At 33.8% G+C, this 21,089-nt stretch overlaps 1 protein-coding gene across 1 annotated transcript in view; it reads right to left on the bottom strand.

Moving 5' to 3' along the window:
• Nucleotides 1-20,723, bottom strand: part of LOC148952887 (uncharacterized) — a 53,598-nt gene extending 32,875 nt beyond the window's left edge. Inside the window, exon 1 of the mRNA XM_089087816.1 lies at nt 20,637-20,723. The gene's annotated coding sequence lies outside the window, so the exon portion shown is untranslated. The remainder of the gene's footprint in view (nt 1-20,636) is intronic.
• Between the last annotated feature and the right edge of the window lie 366 nt (nt 20,724-21,089).

Raw genomic sequence — 21,089 nt, 5'->3', positions numbered from 1 at the left:
ACCACGACAAAACACTACTGAAATATTCCAACTCTTGCATTTCAAGGAAAGAAATTCAAAATGAACCTTGAAAAAACAAGAAAATGTAACTGTGACAAGGTAAACCACGATAAAACACTACTGAAATATTTCAACTCTTGCATTTCAATGAAAGAAATTCAAAATTAACTTTGAAAAATCAAGAGAATGTAACTGTGACAAGGTAAACCACAACAAAACACTACTGAAATATTCCAACTCTTGCATTTCAATGAAAGAAATCCAAAATGAACCTTGAAAAATTTATAGAATGTAACTGTGACAAGGTAAACCACAACAGAACACTACTGAAATATTCCAACTCTTGCATTTCAACGAAGGAAATTGAAAATGAACTTTGAAAAATCAAGGGAATGTAACTGTGACATAGTAAACCACGAGAAAACATTACTGAAATATTCCAACTCTTGCATTTCAACGAAGGAAATCGAAAATGAACTTTGAAAAATCAAGTGAATGTAACTGTGACAAGGTAAACCACGACAAAACTCTACTGAAATATTCTCACTCTTGCATTTCAACGAAAGAAATCCAAAATGAGTTTTGAAAAATCAAGAGAATGTAACTGTGACAAGGTAAACCACGACAAAACACTACAGAAATATTCCAACTCTTGCATTTCAATGAAAGAAAACCAAAATGAACTTTGAAAAATCCAGAAAATGTAACTGTGACAAGGTAAACCACAACAAAACACTACTGAAATATTCCAACTCTTGCATTTCAAAGAAAGAAAATCGAAATGAACTTTGAAAAATCAATGAAATGTAACTGTGACAAGGTAAACCACGACAAAACGCTTCTGAAATATTCCAACTCTTGCATTTAAACGAAAGAAATCCAAAATGAACTTTGAAAAATCAAAAGAATGTAACTGTGACAAGGTAAACCACGACAAAACAGTACTGAAATAATCCAACTCTTGCAATTCAATGAAAGAAAACCGAAAAGAACTTTGAAAAATCAAGAAAATGTAACTGTGAGAAGGTAAACCACAACAAAACACTACTGAAATATTCCAACTCTTGCATTTCAATGAAAGAAAACCGAAATGAACTTTGAAAAATCCAGAAAATGTAACTGTGACAAGGTAAACTACGACAAAACACTACTGAAATATTCCAACTCTTGCATTTCAATGAAAGAAATTGAAAATGAACATTGAAAAATCAAGGGAATGTAACTGTGACAAGGCAAACCACGACAAAACGCTTCTGAAATATTCCAACTCTTGCATTTCAACGAAATAAATCCAAAATGAACTTTGAAAAATCAAGAGAATGTAAGTGTGACAAGGTAAACCACAACAAAACACTACTGAAATATTCCAACTCTTGCATTTCAAAGAAAGAAAACCGAAATGAACTTTGAAAAATCAAGATAATGTAACTTTTACATGGTAAACAACGACCAAACAATGCTTAAATATTCGAACTCTTTCTTTTATTTGAAAGAAATAGAAAATGACATTTGAAAAATCAAGAAAATTTAACAGTGATATGTTAAAACACAAACAAACACTACTGACATATTCCAACTTTTACATTTCAATGAAAGAAATTCAAAATGAACTTTAAAAAATCATTAAAATGTAACTCTGACAAGGTAAACCACGACAAAACTCTACTGAAATATTCCAACTCTTGCATTTCAACGAAAGAAATTCAAAATGAACTTTGGACAATCAAGAGAATGTAACTGTGACAAGGTAAACCATGACAAAACACTACTGTAATAATCCCACTCATGCATTTCAATGAAAGAAATTCAAAATGAACTTTGAAAAATCAAGAGAATGTAACTGTGACAAGGTAAACCACGACAAAACACTACTGAAATAATCCAACTCTTGCATTTCAACTAAAGAAATCCAAAATGAAATTTGAAAAATTAAAATAATGTAACAGTGATAAGGAATACAACAACATAGCACAACCTAAATATTCAAACTCAGTCATTTCTACGAAATAAATCCAAAATGAAATTTGAAAATTCATGCAAATATCACTCTGAGATAGTAAACCATGACAAAACACGGCTGAAATATTACAACTCTTGCATTTCAAGGAAAGAAATCCGAAATGAACTTTGAAAAATCAAGAAAATGTAACTGTGACAAGGTAAACCACGACAAAACACTACTGAAATATTCCAACTCTTGCATTTCAACGAAAGAAATACAAAATGAACATTGAAAAATAAAGAAAATGTAACTGTGACAAGGTAAACCACGACAAAACACTACTGAAATATTCCAACTCTTGCATTTCAACGAAAGAAATTCAAAATGAACTTTGAAAAAACAAGAAAATGTAACTGTGACAAGGTAAACCACGACAAAACACTACTGAAATATTCCAACTCTTGCATTTCAATGAAAGAAATCCAAAATGAACATTGAAAAATAAATAGAATGTAACTGTGACAAGGTAAACCACAACAGAACACTACTGAAATATTCCAACTCTTGCATTTCAACGAAGAAAATCGAAAATGAACTTTGAAAAATCAAGGGAATGTAACTGGGACATGGTAAACCACGACAAAACACTACTGAAATATTCCAACTCTTGCATTTCAATGAAAGAAATCAAAAATGAACATTGAAAAATCAAGGGAATGTAACTGTGACATGGTAAACCACGACAAAACGCTACTGAAATATTCTCACTCATGTATTTCAACGAAAGAAATTCAAAAATGAACTTTGAAAAATCAAGAAAATGTAACTGTGACAAGGTAAACCACAACCAAACACTACTGAAATATTCCAACTCTTGCATTTCAATGAAAGAAAACCGAAATGAACTTTGAAAAATCAGACCTTTGGAGGGGGGGAGGGACTGGGGGAGGGGGTCGTTCTGTGTCTCAATGCACAAAAAAAGTATAAAAAATAGGGGAGGGAAGGGGAGGGGAGGAGGAGGGGAGGAGGAGGAGGGAGGAGGGGGAGGGAGGAGGGAGTAGGAGGAGGAGGAGGGAGGAGGGAGGGGGAGGAGGGGGAGGGGGAGGGGGAGGAGAAGGAGGGGAGGAGAGGGAAGTGGAAGGAGGGGAGGGGAAGGGGAGGAGGAGGGAGGAGATGGAGGGAGAGGGACCCCTTTGGGGGGCCAAAGGGGGGTGGGGTCCTTTGGGCCCCGGGGGGGGGGGGGTCTGGGGGAACCTTGAGGGCCGGTGGGCCCTTTGGGAGCCCAGGGGACCTTTGAGGACTGGTGGCTTCCTTCGGGGCTGGGGTAGAGGGATTGGAACCCTTTGGGGTTGGGGTAGGGGGATCGGAACCCTTTGGGGTTGGGGTAGAGGACCTCATGACACTGTTCAATGGAACTTGTGTATTATAACGACCACAGAGTTTCACCTCAAATTCTCTTCTATAATCATATTCTAGAATGTATCTAACTGTTTCGCCGAAATAATTCCATAACCTGTCTAAAACAGTTTCGCCCAAATAATCCCTAAACGTAATTTCAGCGTGTTCCTTTTGTTTTTGGCATCTCTGCGCTAACGCATTTCAAATTAAGAAAAAACCTGATTCCCGCGCTAAAACAATTCATCGCTAAGATGTTTTTTGGAGAACTGTTTCCATGGCATTTGGTTATTAATATCTTTGGAGTTCGACCAAAAGAGTTATTTCCGAGGCAAAGACATTAATGACTTGGATCTATTCCTGGAGAAATGTTGACAGTACCTGTCAGACATTATTAAACTTTGCCTGGAAACAATTTGATTAATGACTGACAGCACAGGTGTTCCAAATTCCCAATCGATTACGCAATCAATTTCTCAGAAATCCATCTCCCCGAGGGACTCTATGCCCATATTTGGTGTTCGCGTGGGAGTTTTAAAAAAAAGTGTCCGGATCAGGATTCGAAGGGGTGGTGTTATCGTGGGGGCTTTACGGTCACCTCTACTTATAATATATCAAGTTTAATGTATCAAGTTATATATCATGTACTACTACTACTACTAACAACTCACCGCAGCACCAAACCGCCTGACGCCAAACACAGCTACGCACACTCCTCCTCCATCCCGTTCTATTCAAAGCCTCCCTTTTCACATCCTCCCAGGAAGTTCCCATTTCCTTTAAATCTTTTTTATGACGTCCTCTCACCAAAGACGAGGACGACCTGCTTTCTGTTTAGCCCTGGACGGTTGGCCACAAAGGACAATCTTCGGCAATCTATCATCCTTCATCCTCACAACGTGCCCTATCCATCTCAACCTTTCTTTCATTATAGCCCTAGAAAGAGGGATTGAACCAGTGATGCCAGGTGCCTGACTTTAGATTGCGCATCAAGGGAAGCGAAAATACGCCATCGGCTCATTTTACCTATATAATTTGGGGTGGAGTTCGACATTCAGGGTAAATTAGATCTTGAAGGGATGAGTGGAAAAAAAGAAAAAATCAGAGACAATATTACCAGATAGCGTGAATTTTGCTTTTCAGAATACTAGAACTTTAAATTGGTAGGATTCAGTCTTCATTGACAGATTTCGGCACCATATTCCGAAATCTGAAACAGTGAAGCATTTTTGACTGATTGCATGCGCTTTTGTGGTCGAAATTTTCTGTTCTCAGTCTCTGGCTTGACAAGAAAGATATTTTCCTTAGTTCTCTGGTATGTCAGAGAATTAAATAAAAAAGGGAATTACAGAAGATCTAACAAAAAAAAAATACTTGCCAAATCAAAGGTGATATTTTAAATTACTTTTTGGATGATAAGATGAATTATTCCCTATCAACAATAGAAATTGTGATTAAAGAACTAAAAAAAGAAATAGGTACTCAGTATACAGGTCGTGCAATATAGACAAGTCATACAAAAAACGTGGAAGTTAAAGGCGCATTTGATTAAAATAACTAATAGATAGGATTTTCTAATGTAGAACTAAAGAGAGGCATGATCCTTGAAGGTCAAATCTCTCCAAAATGTCATTTAGGTAAGTGACATCAAAGTTTACTTCTTTATACAATGTTTTTATGACATTGCAATTCAAAGCTGAAAAAGGTATAAATTCTCAAATTTAGTTATGAGAACAAAATTTTTCGTAGCTTTCAAAATATAAATTAGAACGACTAGAACGACCAAGTCAAAGATAAGAAATAAGACCAGCCGCTATTAATACAACTATCTATAAAATTGCAGGCCAAAGACAATATTCTGAGATTTTGTCATGAAACAGAATCCAAAGACATACATATGGGACAAAATTGCCTTTGGCAAGGTCCTTCAACAGTTCCGATTGTTATTTCATTTGTGTTTTCCTTTTAATGAACTTCAAATTAGTTTTGTACATTTTTTATCATATATTGTATTTATCTTCGACTAGTATTCAAGATCATTCTCAAAGTTAGACAGCAAACCCTCCTTCTATATCACCCAAAATTTCCTCAAGAGTTTCATCTTCATTTTCATTATCATTGAATGGTTTTTTGAGGTCATACATGTCAATGGTAAATCTATTCAGCATAGCGGGTGTAGGATCAATATCCCTGCAGCACTTTCCCTGGCAATTTAGCCTAAGTCGGATGGTCACAGTAGAGTTAAGCATTTTAAGGTGCATCCTGTTTTGAATTTTGTACTTGACATGATTCATAACAGAAAACACTCTCTCGACGAAGAAGTTGCTGATGGGTAAGCTTAAGACAGAAAGAGCTGCTTGAGCTATGTCGAACAAAGGTCAGCTTTTCCCACTCTTTTCTGTATTTTTTTTTTTTTATCAAAATTTGACAACTTTCCCGTATTTGGTTTCTCACGTTAAGGATAATGCAGGCTTTAATAATTTAAAATATAGGTCGTCATGGAGCCTGGAATGCGATATGAGAATCCCTACGTGGTTCTGAAAATTCCACCTTTCTTTATAGACAGATTCCTGAATCTGTCAGTAAACAATAGACTTTAAAATTTTAAGTTTTTTCATTGTTATTGTGAAGGTAAAATGCACCCACTTTGCGCCGCATTTTTTGATATGCGCAAAATCAGCGCAATGCGCCAATTTGAAAAATTCAATGCGCAATCAACTAAAAAAAGTGCCAAAATTGCGCAAATGCGCACCACCTGGCAACTGTGGATTGAACAACATTTTTCGTACAGCCTACTGCTTGAAATACGGTCAGTCAGGCGGGTACCCAGAGCAATCCGTAGGCAACTTCTCTGGATAACATCTAGCAAATTTGCATCCGCTCTTCGGAGCGCCCATGCTTCAGAGCCATTTTTGACCACTGCCGTCTCTGTGGCTTCTTTTATTATAATCTTGGTTTTGCAGCCTTATCTTCCTATTCTTCCAAACACTTTTTAACTATGAAAAAAACACCCTGAAACTTAGCTTTTCTACTTTGACATCTTCACTGCTCCCACGGTCTTTACTAATAATTAAATTTAAAAAAAAGGTTTTTTTTTAACTAAAAGTAAGGAGCGACATTAAAACTTAAAACGAACAGAAATTATTCCGTATATGAAATGGGCTTTCCCCTCCTCAACGCCTTGCTTTTTACGCTAAAGTTTGACTCTTTCTCACAAGCCTATTTTTTAAAACAATCAAGGAGGCACACTTGTGAGTAGAAATGACCCTATTGATCCGAACAGGGCTCCTTATATGGGCATAGCCTCCCTAGGGGAAATGGATTTCTGAGAAATTGATTGCGTAATCGATTGGGAATTTGGAACACCTGTGCTGTCATTCATTAATCAAATTGTTTCCAGGCAAAGTTTAATAATGTCTGACAGATACTGTCAACATTTCTCCAGGAATAGATCCAAGTCATTAATCTCTTTGCCTCGGAAACAACTCTTTTGGTCGAACTCCAAAAGATATTAATAACCACACGCCATGGAAAAAAGTCTCAAAGAAACATCTTAGCGATGAATAGTTTTATCGCGGGAATCAGGGTTCTTATTAATCTGAAATGCCTTAGCGCAGAGATACCAAAAGCAAAAGGAACACGCTGAATTTAAGTTTTGGGATTATTTGGGCGAAACTGTTTTAGACAGGTTATGGAATTATTTCGGCGAAACAGTTAGAGACATTTTAAAAGATGATTTTAAAAGATGATTTTAGAAGAGGATTTGAGGGTGAAACTCTTTGGTCCTTATAATACACAAGTTCCATTTGAACAATGTTGTGAGGTCCCCTACCACAAGCCCAAAGGGTTCCGATCCCCCCACCCCAACCCCGAAGGAGGCCACCGATCCTCAAAGGTCCCCCAGATCCCCAAAGGCCCTCCCCAGACCCCCAAAGGCCCTCTCCGGGCCCCCAAAGGCCCTCCCCCAGCCCCCAAAGGTCCACAGGGCTCCCAAAGGGCCCCCCAGACACCCAAAGGACCCCCGGTGCCCCAGGCCCTCACCAGGTCCCCAAAGGACCACCCGGCCCTAAAGGCCCACCCCCAGCCCCCAAAGCACACCTCAGGCCCCAAAGGCCCCCTCCCCCCCCTTGGCCCCCAAAGGGTCCCCCTCCCTCTCCCTCCCTCTCCTCCCCCTCCTCACCTTCCCCTCCCCTCCCCCACCCCTCCTCCCCCTCCCCTCCTCCCCCTTCCCTCCTCCCCCTCCCCTCCCCCATTTTTTAATATTTTATGATACTGACTAAGTTTTAGTTAAGAGTTTCGAGTTTTAGCTTAGAGTCTTAGATTAGAGTTTTTTGTTAGAGTTATAGTTTAGTTTAATTTTAGTTAAGAGTTTGATGTTTCACCTTTGAGTTTCAGTTAGAGTTCTAGTTTAGTTTAGTTTTAGTTAAGAGTTTGGTGTTTTACCTTAGAGTCTTAGCTTAGAGTTCTAGTTTAGTTTAGTTTTACTTAAGAGTTTAGAGTTTTAGCTTAGATTCTAAGCTTAGAGTTTTTGTTAGAGTTGTAGTTTAGTTTAGTTTTAGTTAAGAGTTTAGAGTTTTAGCTTAGATTCTCAGCTTAGAGTTTATGTTAAAGTCATAGTATAGTTTAGGTTTAGTTTAGAGTTTTAGCTTATAGTATTAGCTTAGAGTTTATGTGGAATTTTTATTATATTTTATTTTTAGTCTAGAGTTTTAGCTTAGGGTATTAGCATAGAGTTTTTGTTAGAATTGAAGTTTATTTTAGTTTTATTCAAGAGCTTTGAGTTTTTTTTTGTTAGAGTTATATTTTAGTTTAATTTTATTTAAGAGTTTGATTTTTTAACTTTGAGTTTAAGTTGGAGTTACATTTTAGTTTAGTTTTATTTAATAGTTTATATTTTAAAATATATTATTATATTATATTTTTATTTATATTTATATTTTATTTTATTTTTAGTTAAATTTCAGAATTTATAGTTTTATCTTAGAGTCTTAGCTTAAAGTTATAGTTTGGTTAAGTTTTAGTTAAGAGTTTAGAGTTTTTAGCTTAGAGTTTTTGTTGAAGTTCTAGTTTAGTTTAGTTTTAGTTAATAGTTTAGAGTTTTAGTATAGAGTCTTAGCTTAGAGTTTTCGTTAGATTTCTAGTTTAGTTTAGTTTTAGTCTCAGCTTAGAGTTTTTGTTAGAGTTCTAGTTTATTTTAGTTTTAGTTAAGAGTTTAGTGTTTTCAGCTTAGAGTGTTAGCTTAGAGTTTATGTTGAAGTTATAGTATATTTTTTTTATAGTAGAGAGGCTTTTCTTTTATTCTTAGCATCGATTTTTTGTTAGAGTTGTTGCTGGGGTCTTTTTCAGCTTAGTTTTTATAGTTTTTTTTTGTTAGAGTTGCTGTTTAGTTTTGTTTTATCTTATTTTTGGATTTATTTAAATTTTAGTTTAAGTTGTATTTCTAGTGTGTTTTATTTTTAGTTAAGAGTTTATATTTTACAATATATTCTTAGCTTAGAGTTTTAGTTAGATTTATATTTTAGTTTAGTTTTATTTAAAGTTAAGAATTTGGACTTTTATCTTGTAGTCATAGCTTAGAGTTTTACTTAAAGTTATAGTTTGGTTAAGTTTTAGTTAAGAGTTTAGAGTTTTTAACTTAGAGTTTTTATTGAATTTCTAGTTTAGTTTTAGTTAATAGTTTAGAGTTTTAGCTTAGAGTTTTTGTTAGAGTTGAAGTTTAGTTTAATTTCATTTATAAATTTGATGTTTTACCTTTGAGTTTAAGTAAGTGTTCTAGTATATTTTACATTTAGTCTATAGCTTACAGTTTTTTATCTTATAGTATTATCTTAGAGTTTTAGGTAGAGTTCTAGTTTAGTTTAGTTTTAGTTAATAGTTTAGAGTTTTTTAGATTAAAGTTTTAGATTAGAGTTTTTTTTATATTTCTAGTTTATTTAAGTTTTAGTTAATATTTTAGAGTTTTTAGATTATAGTCTTAGCTTAGAGTTTTTGTTGAAGTTTTAGTTTAGTTTAGTTTTAGTTTTAGTTAATAGTTTCTAGTTTTAGCTTAGAGTCTTAGCTTATAGTTTGTTTTAGAGTTTTAGTTTATGTGATTAATATTTCATATTTTCGATTTTTAGCTTAGAGTATTAGATTAGTGTTTTAGTTAATTCTAGTGTTACTTATTATTACATAATTTTATATTAGATTCTCTTAATATATTTTTTTTAATAGTTCTAGTTTAGTTTATTTTTAGTTAAGAGTTTAGTGTTTTTTTAGCTTAGAGTCTTAGTTTAGAGATTTTGTTGAAGTTCTAGTTTAGTTTAGTTTTAGTTTTGAGTTTCAGCTTATAATTAGAGTTTTAATTATAGTTCTAGTTTATTTTAGTTTTATTTAATAGTTTATAATTTTTAGCTTATAGTCATAGCTTATTGTTTTATTTAGAGTTCTAGTTTAATTTATTTTTAATTAAGAGTTTAGAGTTTTAAAAAGTAGTCTTATAATATAGTTTTATTTATATTTATATTTTAGTTTATTTAAATTAAAGAATTTAGAGTTTAATCTTATATTAATATCTTATATATTTAATTCAAGTTATAGCTTGGTTAAGATTTAGTTAAGAGTCTCGAGTTTTAGCTGAGTCTTAGCTTACAGTTTTTGTTATAGTTCTAGTTTAGATTAGTTTTAGTTAATAGTTTATAGTTTTACATTAGATTCTTATCTCTGAGTTTTGTTAGATTTCTATTTTAGTTTAAATTTATTTGAGAATATGGTTTTTAAAATTTTAGTGTTAATTAGATTTCGATTTTGTTTTACTATATGCTATGAGTCAAGTGTTTTACAATAGTGTCTTTACATCGTGTCAAATTTAGGGCTCTCTTTTAGTTTTATAAGATATATTAGATTTTTAGCTTAGACTCTTAGCTTAGAGTTTTTGTTAGAGTTCTAGTTTAGTTTAATTTTAGTTAAGAGTTTGATGTTTTACCTTTGAGTTTCAGTAAGAGTTCTAGTTTATTTTACTTTTAGTTAAGAGTTTAGTGTTTTACCTTAGAGTCTTAGCTTAGAGTTTTAGTTAGAGTTTTCGTTTAGTTTAGTTTTAGTTAATAGTTTAGAATTTTAGCTTAGAGTCTTAGCTTAGAGTTTTTGTTAGAGTTCTAGTTTATTTTAGTTTTAGTTATGAGTTTAGAGTTTTTGGCTTAGAGTCTTAGCTTAGATTTTTTGTTGAATTTCTAGTTTAGTTTAGGTTTAGTTAATAGTTTAGAGTTTTAGCTTAGAGTCGTAGCTTAGAGTTTTTGTTAAAGTTCTAGTGTAGTTTAGATATAGTTAAGCGTCTGGAGTTTTACCTTCGAAACTTAGCTTAGAGTTTTAGTTTAGTTTAGTTTTAGTTAAGAGTTTAGAGTTTTAGCTTAGAGTCTTGGCTTAGAGTTATAGTTAGAGTTAAAGTTTAGTTTAGTTATAGTTAAGAGTTTAGAGTTTCTATCTTATATTCGTAGTTTAGAGTATTCTTTATATTTCTAGTTTAGTTTAAATAGGATTTTATAGTTTTATAATGGTATCATATCTTATAGTTTTTTTTGTAGATCTATTTAATTTTATTTTTAGTTAAGAGTTTATGGATTTTTATCTGATAGTCCTAGCTTAGAGTTTTTTTTATATTTATAGTTTAGTATGGTTTTAGTTAAGAGTTTTGTGTTTTAACTTAGAGTCATAGTTTAGAGTTTTTTTTCTAGTTCTCTTTTAGTTTAGTTTTATTTAATATTTTATAGTTTTATATTATATTATTATAATATATTTTTTTTTATAGTTATAGTTTATTTTATTTATATTCAATAGTTTATTTTTTTTAGCTTATATTCTTAGCTTAGAGTTTTTGTTGAAGCTCTAGTTCAGTTTAGTTTTAGTTAAGAGTTTATAGTTTTATCTTAGAGTCTTAGCTTATAGTTTTTGTTAGAGTTTTAGTTTAGTTTAATTTTAGTTAAGAGTTTTGAATTTTGCATTTATGTCCTATATTAGAGTTTTAGTTATGTTTGAAGTTTCATTTCGTTTAGTTATAGTTAAGAGTTTATAGTTTTAGCTTAGAGTCTTAGCTTAGAGTTTTAGTTAAAGTTGTTTTTTATTTTAGTTTTACAGAAGGTCTTGAGCATACAGGTTTAATCTGGAGTCTTAGCTTAGAGATCTATTTAGAGTAGAAGTATAATCCGAGTTAATAATACAACAAAATCATTCAATTATGCAAAGATCTACCCAAACCCTAGGGCTTTTTAGTTCTGGTTTGGTTAGAGTGTAGTTTTGTTCTCTTTTATTTTAGGTTTTTGTAGTTGCCCTAGTCATGCGCGCTCCTTCTACGCTAACCAAATCTAACCTTTTCTGACAAGTATGGTTAGGTTAGGTTAGGCTAGATTAAGTTAGGTTAGATTAGGTTAGGTTAAGTTAGGTTAGGTTAGCCAATGCACGCTTCACTTAGGTTAGCTTAGGTTAGGTGAGAGACAGGCAAAAAGTTAGGTGTATGATTGGGTTAGATTAAGTTAGGTTAGGTTAAGTTAGGTTAGACTAGGTTAGCCTCAGTTCGCGCACTTACGTAGGCTAACCTAGCCTAACTTAATCTAACCTAACTTAATCTAACCTAACCTAATCATACACCTAACTTTTTGCCTGTCTCTCACCTAACCTAACCTAACGTAAGTGTAGCGTACGTGGGCTAACCTAACTTAACCTAACCTAATCTAACCTAACTTAATCTAGCCTAACCTAACCTAACCATACTCGTCGGAAAAGGTTAGATTAGGTTAGCTTATGATTGCATTTTTTAGCCCAAGCTCCAACTAAGAAACGTGCAAAATTTCACCCCCTCCGACTTTATCTTCATGGGTAAAAGTGGGCCGGAAGTTTCGACCCTCCGACCACAGCCCCCCTTTAACGTTATCCGATTGGGCTGAAATTTAGAGGTTAAGCTTTCCTAGGGCCCGGGAGCTTATCTTCGAAATTTCAGCTCAATACGATTACTCCTTCCCTATTTTCCAAAAAACAAATATAGCCACACAATGTTCATTTCTCTTTTTTTTTATCAGCCACGCCTACAGGCCACAGTTGGCAACGGATCCGGGTGAATGAGGACTCATTCGAAGCGGAATTCAACTTGTTAAGGCCATTTGATATTTTCAGACCGAAAAAATTATCCCCCGAATTTACATTTACGAAAAACCTCGTCTTCCTATAAGAGCCCATGTTAATTTTTCCCACCACAGCCTCCCTTTAACGTTGTTCGATCGGGCTGAAATTTAGAGGATAAGCTTTCCTTGGGCCTGGGAGCTTATCCTAAAATTTTACCTCAATCCAATCCTTCCTTTCCTATTTTCCAAAAACCAGATATCAAGTTTTGTGGGGATTTGCTTGCATCAAAAATAGATACGGGAGACTAAAATAACATTTCCGTAAGTGTCTCTGTGGTACAATGGTCGTTGTTCCTGACTGTCAGGCGGAAGATCCGGGTTCGATTCCCTGTCAGAGAAATTTTTTTATATCGGAGATGTGGAATGAAGGAAAAGGCCCTATGGATGAAACCGTGTCAGTATGGAAGGAAGTCCAGCAAATCCTAAAGGACCAAGAAATCCAAGAGTGGCAAGCTCATAAGGACCAATCTATGTCTTTGAAGTTTTACTCCCAAGCCAAATACTGTTGGGAGGAGGAGGTTTATTTTAATTTTGGGTTGAATAAAGAGGATTTGAAGAATTTGTTGTTGGTAAGAGGGGATAGTTTGGATTTAGGTGAGAGAAGGAAATTTTTGGGAAAGTTTAGGCTGGCGGCTGGCCCTTATTTCTGCCCAATGTGTGGATTGGTGAAGGAAAACTTATTTCATTTTGTATCCGAGTGTGAAGAGCTGTCTGAGTTGCGGAATGAATGTTTCGGACGAGTGTTTGGGAGCGAATGCTGGTTAATAGAGCGGATGGCTGAGAGGAACGCATGTGCTATTAAACAGTTGTGCGTGTAAGTTTCTTCGTTTAGGGACCAAATATAAGTAATATTGTTTCAGGGGACAGCCTGATACTATTTTTATGATTTGAATTTTATTATCCGCTGGTTGTTGGTTAAAAGTCGAACCTTGTTGTGTTTCTTTTTCTTCGTTTGGTTGTTCTTTTTATTTTTCGATTTTTTTATTTTTCTATCTAAAGTTGTATTTTGTTCCTGAGTGTTGGTTTGTAGATTGTATTATGTATTGCTATGGCCCACAGGCTTTTTGCAATAAATCTTATCTTATCTTATACTGAATTTAAAGTTTAAAAAAGAAACTCAGTTTCTTTTTTAAATTATTTGAAAAAAAACTACGTTTTCTAAAGAGTTAAAGAGGCTGAGTCACAAGTTCGAACCTTAAAACGCAAAGGGATTAGGAAGTGCAGTTAGGGGGCTGCCGCCCCCCAAACCCCCGCTTCCGTATATGAAAGGGACTGTGCCCTCCTCAACGCCTCGCTCTTTACGCTAATGTTTGACTTTCTCACAACTCTTTTTTTTTAAACAATAAAAACTTTAGCGTAAAGAGCGAGGCGTTGGGTTTATATTGAATTTAAAGTTTAAAAAAGAAGCTCAGTTTCTTTTTTAAATCCAATCCATTAAATCCTTCGGCATAACAGGCGTCTCCAGAAGAATATCACAGTCGGCCTTCAGGTTACAGGTAAGTCTCCACTGCTTTGAAACATGGGGCCTGGGAGCTTAAAACCTTAATTGTTGAAATTCCTAAAAGCAAAGTATTTCAACATTATATTAGATCAAAATAGTCCTCTCAACCTAACAAGAACGACTGCAAGCATCCAAAAATCCCAGCTGCTTCCCAGAAGTTTTTTTTGTCGAAAAACAAAAATCTTACTTTGTATTTGCTTGCCTCAAAAATAGATTGCAGAGACTTTGACAAAAAAAACCGTTGGGTTTTTCCGTTGCCGAGCTAATCAAGGAGGCACACTTGTGCCTCTTTAAAGAGGCGTTAAGCGTTAACACCACAATGTGAAGCGATTTCCGGTCCTAGCGGTCGCAGAGAGACAGCGGTGATCGCATTTTGTAGCCCAAGCTCCAACTAAGAAACGTGCAAATTTTGTTGTTTAAAAAAAAGAGTTGTGAGAAGTCAAACTTTAGCGTAAAGAGCAAGGCGTTTAGGAGGGCACAGCCCCTTTCATATACGGAATAATTTCTGTTCGTTTTAAGTTTTAATGTCGCTCCTAACTTTCATCTTAAAAAACTTGTTTTTTTTTTATTTAAATGCTGCGAAAGCGGGGGGTTTGGGGGGGGGGCGGCAGCCCCCCAACTGTACCTCCTAATCCCTGTACGTTTTAAGGTTCGAACTTGTGACTCAGCCTCTTTAACTCTTTAAAAAACGTAGTTTTTTTAAAACAATTATTCTTTAAGAACGACCCCTGAATCACAAAGGTGGTTTAATTAGAAAAGATAGCTTTTTTGAAAGTACTAAAAAAACTTTAGCGTAAAGAGCAAGGTATCGACTAGGGGGAGAACCCCTCATATACGTACTAGTTTCTGTTCGTTTTAAGTTTTAATGTTGCTCCTTACTTTCAGTTAAAAAAAACTACCCACCAGGATAAATCCCTCTTGAAAACGTCAGCATACTTCCAAATAACAAATACTATATGTAAACAATGGGTAATGTTCATAACTGGCAGTCCTTCCCCCGGGGACTGTGGGGGACTAAGTCATCCTCAAAGACATATTTATTAGGCTTTCGACTATGCTGAACAAATGGCTATCTCAAAATTTTGATCCGGTGCCTTTGGGAAAAACATTAGCGTGGGAGGGGGCCTAGTTGCCTTCGAATTTTTTTGGTCACTTAAAAAGGGCACTAGAAATTTTAATTTCCGTTCGAATGAGCCCTCTTGCTATATTTTTCAACCACTGGATTGATACGATCACCCCTGGGGAAAAAAAACAAACAAATAAAAACGCATCCGTGATCTTTCTTCTGGCAAAAAATGCAAAATTTGACATTTTTGCGGATAGGAGCTTGAAACCTCTACAGTATGGTTCTTTGATACGCTGAATATGATGGTTTGATTTTCATTAAGATTATATCACTTTTAGGGGGAGTTTCCCCCTTTTTCGAAAATAAGGCGATTTTTTTTTAGACTAAACATGGGACTAAAAAAAAAGACAAAAAAAAAGGAAAATACTAAACTTTATGAAAATTAAATATTTGAAATCAGCATAAAAATCTGATTCTTTTGATGTATCTACTGGTATCAAAATTCCGTTGTTTAAGAGTTGTGATTACTATTGAGCCGGGTCGCTCCTTACTTACAGTTCGTTACCACGAATGTTTGATACTACCAAGGTAAGTGAAGCTGCCCAGCTGATCAATCTTTTCGTTACCTAATGTCACCTTTTCATCTTCACTTATTCCTAGCATTAGTGACTTGGTCTTCTTAACATTAATTTTCAAACCTATTCTAGCACCCTCAATTCGCAAAACCTCTAAAAGCTCATTCATTTTGCTTACACTTTCATCAAGGATGCTTAAATCATCAGCATAATCTAAGTCCAGGAGAGATTTTTCTCCCCATTTGATTCTGTGGTCTCCCATTTCCTTTCCTGTGCTCCTTAAGACAAAATCCATCAAAATGATCCATATTAAGGGGGATAGAACAAAACCCTGCTTAACTCCTGATTTAATACCAAACCAACTGCTAACCTCATTTCCTTCCTTAACCGCACCAGTGTTATTGTCAAGTAGTATATCAAGTTTTAATATATACCTCTTCAACCCCCTCCCATTTTTCTCTAACCAAGTCTGTCTGTTGCCACACTAGTAAGTAACTTAGAAATCATCAGTGAAAAATCATAATAAAAATATTAAGGTTGGTCGCTGATACAATAAGTAAGAATTTAAGATTTTTAGTTTTCAACATTATTTTATTTTACCGTTTGTCCTGCTTCATTTGACACCTCAGTGACCCTTTTATCTGACACCTCAAACCTTTATCTTTTTAGCTTTATCTTTTTTTAATGAATAATAAAAAAATTATTTTAAAAGACAAAAATAAAAAACAAATAAAATAAAAAAACTTAATACAATTGGGTTAAAAAAACAGTCATTATTTTTCTAAAACCTAAACTTTAATTCAAATTTTCCGAGATTAATCTTTTTTTCACTTCAGGTACACTTTTCTCAGGAATCATGAAAGATACCTAAATCTAAATATCAGAAATGGGTTAAAAACCTTACTTAAGCTAACCTTAACCAAACTAACATCGTCTAACCAAACATAATCTAATCTAACCAAATGTGTCATCATCAAACCTTGCACTAATTTGAAAAAAATGACTGGCAGCGGTGACTAAATCCAAGGAGAAAAACGGTATTTCGGACATTCACCGGTGAATCTCGACATTAACCAATTTCCGGACATTTACCGTAACAAACATATAGGTATATATATATATATATATATATATATATATATATATATATATATATATATATATATATATATATATATATATATATATATATATATATATATATATATATATATATATATATATATATATATATATATATATGTAAAATATGTAACATAATATATAATTTATTATATTATTATGAATTTTCGTTAAAAAATTACCCAGTAGCCTATTCATGACAACAAAGTGATGTATAAATAAAAATAAAAAGAACTTCCCATGCTGCAGTGTTTAAAATATTTACTATAACATGACAAACAAATTACAAATAGTTTTATTAATATGCCTCAAATGCTTCCAAAGAAACGTGTATCAAAAGTATATAAAACATAAATCTTCAGAAAATTCAAATTAAACTCCAGGTTAAAAAAATGGTCTAGGGTTTTCAGCTAACTATATTAGGTTTTATTTATTTTTTCATTTTTATTAAAAAATTTTTATTTTGATGAAGTCTATGTTTTAAAAAAATAAATTATGGTCAAAAATTCGTAAATGAGGTGTCAAATTAAACAGGACAAACAGTAGAATAAAATAATATTAAAATTTAAAAGTAAATAATATTATTATAGTAATAATATTATTATAATATAATAATTATTATATTATTATAATGTAATGTAAATAATATAAATTTTTACCATTTATGTCCCCCAGCCCCTCTAAAGTAGTTTCAAGCCATGTGGATTTTTCATTCCATGATTTGCGGAAAATGCATGTAGAAGTGCATTCCAAAGCCCACATGTGTGAATTGTCATGCAAACAGTTGTCTATTGCAGCAGTTGTTCATCCGTGAAATTATACAGAACGTGGTACGTATTGCCCCGTTTTGTTAAAGTACACAACCAAAAAGAAGATTTCTTTTATCATCAAAGAAGTTTTATCATTGTCTATTTTTCGGAAGCAATTGAATGCAATAATCTTAAATGGTTTATCAATAATAAAGAAAAACGGTATGCAAGAATTCTCTGTAACACGGCCAACACTACCCATTCCAACTTAGAAACATTATGCCTCACTTTTCCATTTCATTCGACTCTAAAAACGATCTTATGACTTAGTACATATCGCCCTTTTCTAGGACGTGGTACATATCACCCGTTTTGGCAAATGACACAATCGATAAATCGTAGGTGTAGACTGTAGAGGTGTATTTATCATCAAAAATCGCTCTAGAACTGATTTGTTTTTCCAAAGCAAATTAATGTAATAATCATAACTGGCTTCATAATAAATTAAAAAAAATGACATTCATAGACTCCCTCTGACGAGATCTAAATTAAGATTTCCAATTCTTGAAAATTATGCCCCACTTTTTCTCAGAAGGGTTCTTCGGCAATTCGACCGTTGTTCAATTGTGAAATCATATAGAGCGTAGTACATACCGCACGTTTTGAACAATGATTCAGTCGGATAATCGTAGGTGTAGATATTTCTTTTATGATCAAAGACATCTTGTTATTAGTTTGTTTTTCAAAAGCGCTATTTTTCCGTTTTCAAGCGATTTTAAGAATAGTACTTTGGAACTTCGACCGTTGTTCAACTGTGAAGTCATATGGAACGTGGTAAACACCAGCGGTTTCGGCAAAGAACATAATCGAATAATCGTAGGCCTAGAGAATTCTTTTACCACCAAAGACCTTTTATTATTGATTTTTGTTTTGAGAGTTAATGAATGAGATAAACTTACTGCATCTGTAACTGATTTCAGGAAAATAAGACATTGAAGAATATGTAATTAATTTGTTGTTTTCAATATATGTCGACCTTTTCATTTGTATTGTTTTAGTTTATCTTCTGAAGACAGCCGCTGTATATGTGACCAAAATATCCAGAGATTTTTTTGTTGTTTCACTATCAAATGTAGGAATTTGTCCATATTGAACTGTTATTTGTACGTCATGGAAAGGCAGTGTGATCCTCGAAAATTAATACGACAAAGATCAAGAATTCCGGGTTTAAAAAATTATGTTCCGCTTTTTCCCGTTTTTCACACGACATAGCTATTTGGGACTTCGACAGTCAAGTGTTTAATGTGATGTAAAAAGTAGCTTAATAAAAAAAAAAAAAAAAATTAATTTTTATGTTTCCGTTACGTAGCATGAGAGTTATGTTAAGGGTATTCAATATTTTAATATGCTTAGCTTAAACGACACACAATTGATTTTCATAAGAATTTAAGGATAAAATTGTGGAACACGAACGTGTTCGAACGTTCTATATGTTTTAATTCCACGTCTTGTGAAGAATGCATTACTGCATCAACGATCAGTGTTCCGATTTTCCCACCTTTTTCGTGTTCAAGCGACCCAAAGAGCAATTTTTTGGAAATTTGTCAGTTGTTCATTCAAAAAATCGTACAAAATGTGGTACATTTCACCCGCTTTTGCAAATGACAATCGAACATTCGTAGCCGTAGATAATATCTTTATCACCGAAGACGTTTATAATTTAATTTTTTTAAAGCAATTTTGAAAATCTGGTGTATTTAAACATCAAGGCAGGGAGCCGTGCAACCAGGCAACACTAAGCAGCCTGATTTTAATATGGGAGCGAGCTGGGAAAATTGTAAAAATTCAAAAAAAATTTCAGTGATGAGTAGACTCAAAATCTTTTTCACCCTTCCTACTACTATTACTATCAACTCTTTGCAGCACTAAGCTACTTGGGGTCAACACAACTACGCACACCCCATCTCCATACCAATCTATTCAAAAACGTCTCTCTTTAGACACGTACAAGAAATTCCAGTTTCTCTTAAACCCTTCCTGATGACCTTCTTTCACCTCATTCGGGGACGACCTGGTGATTGGGACGACAAGAAACAAATACAGTGTGTATTTGTTCTCTTGTGAAGTTTACTTCAATAAGTTACATTTTTTTTCGTTGTTATTTCTTTCTTGGCACTGAGGACGACTTGTCGAAATATCTACTTATTTTCACTTCATATTTTTATACTTGCCGACACTACCCTCGTTTTTCTCGGCTATTGGATTTTATTTTTCATTTATTTATTTTTTCTTTGTTTTATACGTCATGGATAGCCAGTGTGCTCTTAGAATGTATCTAATCAAATTAATTTCCGATTTTTTGCTTAAATGCCCATAAAGCCTGTAATTAGAAAAATTGTGAAATTTTTATTAAATTGTTACTTAATAATTTTGATAAAAAGTCTATTTAAAGTATTCAGTTTTTATTTAATGATTTTGATCAAATTATTATACCTATACTTACTAACGCTTTTTATGGCGGTGTCAATAGGGGGAATTAGCTTCTTCTTTTTAGTTAGTTCTTTTAATACTTGAGTAGTTGAACCCCTTGTCTTGTTAAATGAATTTCAGTTTTACAGTATGAATTTTTATTGCAAATATTGTAAACTTCTAATAAATTCCAGAAAAGATGGACTAACTTTGGCTTAAGGTTCCTGTCAGCTTTGGGACGGCGTCGAGATTTTGGCAATTTTTCTCTTTTGGATCGGCCCAACCTGCTGATAACCGTTTTAAATTGTGAGATCAATTGCAGGCCACACCATTGAATTTACCGTCAATTCAGGCTAGCACGCTTTTTTTTATTTATTTACCGACAATTCTCTTTAAACAATTTCAAATCAGCCTAGGCAAAAATATTGAATTTTTTACGAGATTCTGAAATCGAAAAAGATAGAAACGTTTGAATACGAAAAAAAGAGAAATCTGAAATACAGAAAATATAGGGCATTCCCTTCACGGTATTCAGCCGTTCACCGATGGATATTGGAGAACGAGTAGACATTTTGAGATTCGAATAGCCCGAGAGTTTTGGAAAATGCTAAGCAATTTTAGGTGATATAGGGTGGAAAATTCCCATCTATTTGACCTATTTGACATACCTATTTAAATATTTTAGAGTGATATAACCCTTATATTAACTAAAATCCATTCGTCACAAATAAAACCTTTCATTACACCGATCAAAGACCAAATTCAACTTCAGACTTCTTGATTAAATGACTTATTGGCAAATTCTTACTGATAAGAGAAAAAAGATAAGCAATTTGATGCAGATAATTGGCGTATTTGACTAAGCATTGCATTTTTAGATCTTTAGTTTCTTATGCCAATAATAGCTGGGAGTCAGGGGTCCGGAACTGTCAAATCACAGCCAAAGCACAGAGACCCATGAATTTCACTTGTAAAAAATCTTGCGAGTTTAAAATGTTTCGCTCTTAGTACTCGCTTAAAATTTCACAAAGAACAGGCAATCAGGTAAAATTGAGATTTCCGCTCTTTTTAATTTAATTTTTAGTTGAAGATAATTATGAAGGCGCCAGCCCGCTAAAAAT

The sequence above is a fragment of the Artemia sp. Qi Xiang Cuo genome, chromosome 4 (genome assembly GCF_049724085.1).
Source record: "Artemia sp. Qi Xiang Cuo chromosome 4, ASM4972408v1, whole genome shotgun sequence".
Taxonomy (NCBI): domain Eukaryota; kingdom Metazoa; phylum Arthropoda; class Branchiopoda; order Anostraca; family Artemiidae; genus Artemia; species Artemia sp. Qi Xiang Cuo.
Note: the sequence above shows the minus strand (reverse complement) of the source record. Positions and strands in the feature narration are given on the sequence as shown.